Source organism: Alligator mississippiensis, chromosome 1 (genome assembly GCF_030867095.1).
Source record: "Alligator mississippiensis isolate rAllMis1 chromosome 1, rAllMis1, whole genome shotgun sequence".
NCBI lineage: Eukaryota > Metazoa > Chordata > Crocodylia > Alligatoridae > Alligator > Alligator mississippiensis.
Genome location: NC_081824.1, coordinates 217,622,529 through 217,628,528, shown reverse-complemented (window position 1 = coordinate 217,628,528; position 6,000 = coordinate 217,622,529).

Genomic DNA, 6,000 nt, shown 5'->3' with positions numbered 1-6,000 from the left:
ATTAAAAAAAAAACAAAGGATACAATGCTATTTCCTTAATCGGGTCATGTATATTTCCAGGGCTAGCGAATGGAACTGCATTGATTTATACGAGCTAAAATTCTGGACTCAATATTCAGATGTATAAAACTATTGCATGTTGTGGCTACTAAATTACATGAAACCTGTGAGGCAGATTGTGGAATGTAGTACAGAGGTCTGGCACCTCAAAGAACTATGGCGAGTGGACTATAAACACAATATAAATTCTGATAAATTGTTGTTTTCGCAACAAACATGAAGGAATGGCTTTAAAGCAAATTTATCGAAGATGAGCAGATTTGGTGTCCCTTTAACTTTTTCTGTTACAAACATCTAGAATGGAAATGTTAAACCTCTGCTCTTATTAACCATTCAATAATCTAAGGATAGCTGAGACATGGAATGGATTTGATTGTTAAACCAATGCAAAATGTTTTTACTTATTAACTCTTACAAAACTAAGAGGTCTTTAAAATGTACAGGTATATATGGATTAATAAAGGAATGGCACACAAATGTTATTCTAGTTTCTAATGATGTGAGAACAGTGTGTATTCATGAATTAATTTTACTTTTCTAATACTGCTGAAAATTTGTTTAGCAAGAACAATATACATTTAGCATACTCAAAAACTTAATACTATGCAACATGTAAGCAACGATGTAGGAAGTCAGTCAATGAACTGGAGAATGGTTACTATACTTTTGGCAAAAAATCCTGAATCATTAAATAGAAAGCTTGCCCAACTCCATTCACAGGAGGTGGGACTGTTTACATGAACAGAGACTGCATATGCAAATGCAAGTTCACAGGATCAGATCCTTATGATGAGAGATGCACTATTCCTCAACTCTGCTCAAATAATTTGATATTGGTTATTTTAAACCTGATTTACTAGAGATTTCAGTGAATTACAGGTTCTGCCAATTAGTCCTTTGTTTAATTCTGTCTAAGGACAGCATTTTTAGGGATTAAGACACTGCCCAGCTCAGCATGTTTAATGTCACCCCTGAGGAGGCATAAAACCTGGGCAGCAAGCCATACTCATGCCAGCTACACAAAGACAACCTTTCACATGCTGGTATACTGAACTTTGAATGGGGATGAAAAATAAACCCACTTGTTAAATTAAGCTTGAAAAGCAAATAGCAGCTTTGCTTGTTCCCCATGACAGAGAGAGATTGACTCATGCAGTTGCACAGTGGTGCTGATATGGAAATTCTTCTTCCATCCTTCATAATGGCCTGCAGAAACAGCAGTCTCTACCATGCATAGGGCCTGTAAAGAGGCAGGGAGCAGGAAAAGCCTGGCAGATGCCTCTTGCAGAACTTTGTAAAAAATGCAGAATTGTTCTCTCCATCAGCACAATGGAGAGCTCCAGGGAGCCCTTTGCTTCTGAGACATACTGGGTATTTGCAGACATTTAAAAAACGGCACTTTAAACTTTGTGCATACCCATGCAGAGCCCCACACATGCCCAGAGTAGGCAGCATATCATTTTAACCCAGCTTGCCCAACATCTGTAAAGACTGAGTGCCTTTGTGGGGCATTTATGCCACTTTTATCTAATAGCCAGCTTTAGCTAAAAGCGCCAAATAGCCCTGCTGAAGTGCCCAATCTTTACAGACACTGGACAGCCAGGTCGAAGTAACGCACTGCTTTTTCCAGTAAAGCACAGTTTGTTTGTATTTTTAATGTCTGCAAGCAGCCAAAGTGGGCAGTGCCCCTCTTGTGGCAGTGTGCCCTGAACAGGCCCAACCAAGCATGAGAACACTGACCACATCTACATGAGACACTGATGGCTCAGTAGCCCGTGACTACTGCACAGTAGCATTGTGTGGCAGGAAGCATGATGTGACGTTATTGTGCAGTAGTCATGAGCTACAGTGCAAGCAGTGTCATGAAAAGGCCCTTCCTCGACTTCACTAGGAAGTACTCATTCCTAGTGCTTCTATAAACAAGTACTAAATGACTGCGCAGTAACAACTGCGCAGTCAGCATTTCATGTAGATGCCACCATTATCAGGTTAACTAGGTCTTCTAGCTGATCATTAGCCCTAACTGCTGTAATTCTAATATTTAATCTAAGAGAACATAAACCATATAGGAATAGGAAACCTACTGTGTTTGTCACAGTCCTTTCCTCATTTTACTAGCTTCTACTCTCCCTGTCAATGATGCATTTCTGTGTGAGTGTTTCTAAAACCTCAGCTGGTTGTATCCTGAAATAATGCTGTTTTAAAAATCTGTTTTCCAGATCCTCTTTCCATATGCAGTTCCTCAGGGCAAGAATTCTACAGCTTTGCCCCTTCACGGTTCTTCCCCAAGAGAAAATGATATAGCTATCTGAGAATCCGCAATATTACTTTGTATTGCCATTTACTTATATTGTAAAAAGCACCTGGAATAATGCAAATACTGAGCTTTACTTAGCTCAGGGAGCTGGCAAAATTTTAAATACCTCCCCTATAACTGCCATCTTCTCCTCTAGACTGCAAATGTAGTACATTATGAGAGCTCTTTCTTATTCATAGATTCATAGATGTTAGGGTCAGAAGGGACCTCAATAGATCATCGAGTCCGACCCCCTGCATAAGCAGGAAAGAGTGCTGGGTCTAGATGACCCCAGCTAGATGCTCATCTAACCTCCTCTTGAAGACCCCCAGGGTAGGGGAGAGCACCACCTCCCTTGGGAGCCCGTTCCAGACCTTGGCCACTCTAACTGTGAAGAAGTTCTTCCTAATGTCTAGTCTAAATCTGCTCTCTGCTAGCTTGTGGCCATTATTTCTTGTAACCCTCGGGGTCGCCTTGGTGAATAAATACTCACCAATTCCCTTCTGTGCCCCTGTGATGAACTTATAGGCAGCCACAAGGTCGCCTCTCAACCTTCTCTTGCAGAGGCTGAAAAGGTCCAGTTTCTGTAGTCTCTCCTCGTAGGGCTTGGTCTGCAGGCCCTTAACCATATGAGTGGCCCTTCTCTGGACCCTCTCCAGGTTATCCGCATCCCTCTTGAATTGCGGCGCCCAGAATTGCACGCAGTACTCCAACTGCGGTCTGACCAGTGCCCGATAGAGGGGAAGTATCACCTCCTTGGACCTATTCGTCATGCATCTACTGATGCACGATAAAGTGCCATTGGCTTTTTTGATGGCTTCGTCACACTGCCGACTCATGTTCATCTTGGAGTCCACTAGGACTCCAAGATCCCTTTCCACTTCCGTGCTACTCAGCAGGTCATTCCCTAGGCTGTAGGTGTGCTGGACATTCTTCCTCCCTAGGTGCAGCACTTTGCATTTCTCCTTGTTGAACTGCATTCTGTTGTTTTCTGCCCACTTGTCCAACCTGTCCAGGTCTGCTTGCAGCTGTTCCCTGCCCTCCGGCGTGTCCACCTTTCCCCATAGCTTTGTGTCATCTGCAAACTTGGACAGAGTACATTTCACTCCCTCGTCCAAGTCACTGATGAAGACATTGAAGAGTATCAGTCCAAGGACCGAGCCCTGCGGGACCCCACTGCCCACACCCTTCCAGGTCGAAACCGACCCATCCACCACGACTCTCTGGGTGCGACCCTCCAGCCAATTCGCCACCCACCAGACTGTGTAGTCATCCAAGTCACAGCCTCTTAACTTGTTCACCAGTATGGGGTGGGATACCGTATCGAAGGCCTTCCTGAAGTCTAAGTATACGACATCCACCCCTCCTCCTGTGTCCAGGCGTTTCATAACCTGGTCATAAAAAGAAACTAGATTGGTCAGGCACAATCTGCCTGCCACGAACCCGTGCTGATTTCCCCTCAGCATAATTTGTCCTGCCGGGCTCTCACAAATGTGAGCCTTGATAATTTTTTCAAAGACTTTGCCAAGGATGGAGGTGAGACTGACAGGTCTATAGTTGCCCGGGTCCTCCTTCCTCCCCTTTTTGAAAATGGGGACCACGTTGGCCCTTTTCCAGTCCTCCGAGACTTGGCCCGTGTGCCACGAGCTTTCAAATATTCCCACCAGTGGCTCTGCAATGATGTCGGCCAGTGCCTTCAGCACCCTTGGATGGAGCTCATCCAGGCCTGCTGACTTAAAGGCATCCAGTTCTTCCAAATGACTCTGCACTATTTCAGGGTCTACACATGGAAGTCTAGCACCTTGCTGCTGCCTCTCTACAACCCCAGTGAGAGACTTGTCGTGTCCCTCACTTAAGAACACTGAGGCAAAGAACTCATTGAGGAGTTCAGCCTTGTCCCCCCTGTCCGTCACCAATTGTTTCTGCCCATTTAGCAGGGGTCCCATTCCTCCCTGGGCCTTCCTTTTACTCCCTATATATCTAAAAAACAATTTCTTGTTGTCTTTTACTTGGGTTGCCATCCTCAGCTCCATGGTAGCTTTGGCCCGTCTAACTGCCTCCCTACAAGCACGAGCAGAGGAGGTATATTCATCTTTGGTGAACTCTCCCTGTTTCCACTTTTTATGTGCTCCCCTTTTGTCCCTTAGGCTGCCCTGGATTTCTCTGGTCAGCCAGGGAAGCCTCCTGGCCCCTTTCCCTCTTTTGCCTTGCTCGGGGATCGTCTCGCTTTGTGCCTGAAGGATCATTTCCTTAAGGCACAGCCACCCTTCTTGGGCTTCCATCTCTTCAAATCTCCTACTCAGCAGTGCGTCCTTGACTAATCGCCTGAGTTCATTGAAATCAGGTTTCCTAAAGTCTAGCACTTTCACCCTACTAGTTACCTTACCCACTCGCCGTCTTATGGTGAATTCTATTATTAGGTGATCACTGTCCCCCAGATGGCTACCGATCTGGAGGTCTGCTACCATGTCATCTCCCGTTGCCAATACCAGATCCAGTATGGCATTCCCCCTAGCGGGACCGTGTACCTCCTGAGTCAGGTGGAGGTCCTGTACACAGGTTAGAAACCTGCGTGAGCGGTGGGACTTTATGGGGAAGAAGTATAGCCTGCTTTAATTTTATAGCACCAGTGTGGATTTATTTAATCTTCAACATCTTAGCAAGGTGCTCAAATCACTTCTGACAATATTTACAAAGTAATTCATGGCACTGAGCTTCTCCATCAGCCTGCACCTTGCATAACTATTTATCCTGAGAAAAAAATAAGTTCAAAATGTTACCAAATTTTTATTTTAACAGCCACAGTATAATGACCACAGCAAATACTGCTGTATGGAGAATTAGGACTGATAAAGATGGCACAAGTGGAAATACAGGCCTCTAGTATTAGGCACACTCAGAATAAGTATAAGTATCAGAATGGATAGGCTGAGAAACAGCCCAAAGTGCTTCAGATTGAAAGACCAAGAAAGTTGGCTTTTCTGTTGTTTGGAGGGAAGGGGTGTCCCTGGCACTGCTCTAAAATCTGGTTTGTCTTGCTCAGGAGTGATGGCTTGGGGCACCCATAGTCCATCTTCACCACCTCACATCCAGGCTGATGTATCTGCAGCTGGAGCACACGGCCAGAGCTCATTTTCTCAGCAGTGTGACTGAGCACTCTGCCACCGCAGTGTCAAGAGACTTTGAGAAAAGCCACTAAAGGTGACTTGGTTCTATACCGCAAACCCCAAAAGCAATTGGATTATATTCTTCTCCACATATAATATTACTGGTTATTGTAAATGAGATCAGCCAAGGACCTTAGAGAGCAATAAAACCTCTCTTCTGTTTACCATTTCCAATAAAGAGTGGCAAAGACTTTAATCAATGGAAGTTTCAAAATCAATTTTGTGGTTAACATGCATCAGTCTTGTTTTGCTTGTGCAGTACATACTGCATTCTATTCCCATTTCTCTGCTATATCCAGGCTTATAATTCAACATCTATCTGCATTATAGTGTACTTGATGTCAGTTTACCTTTTGTGGCTAGATTCTGTACTCTCTATCTGATATTTGCTTTTCACTTGTATTATCCACAGTACAGCTTTGGAAGAAGATATGATATTGAACAGTTTCCTTCAACTCACTTCACCATTAAACCAAT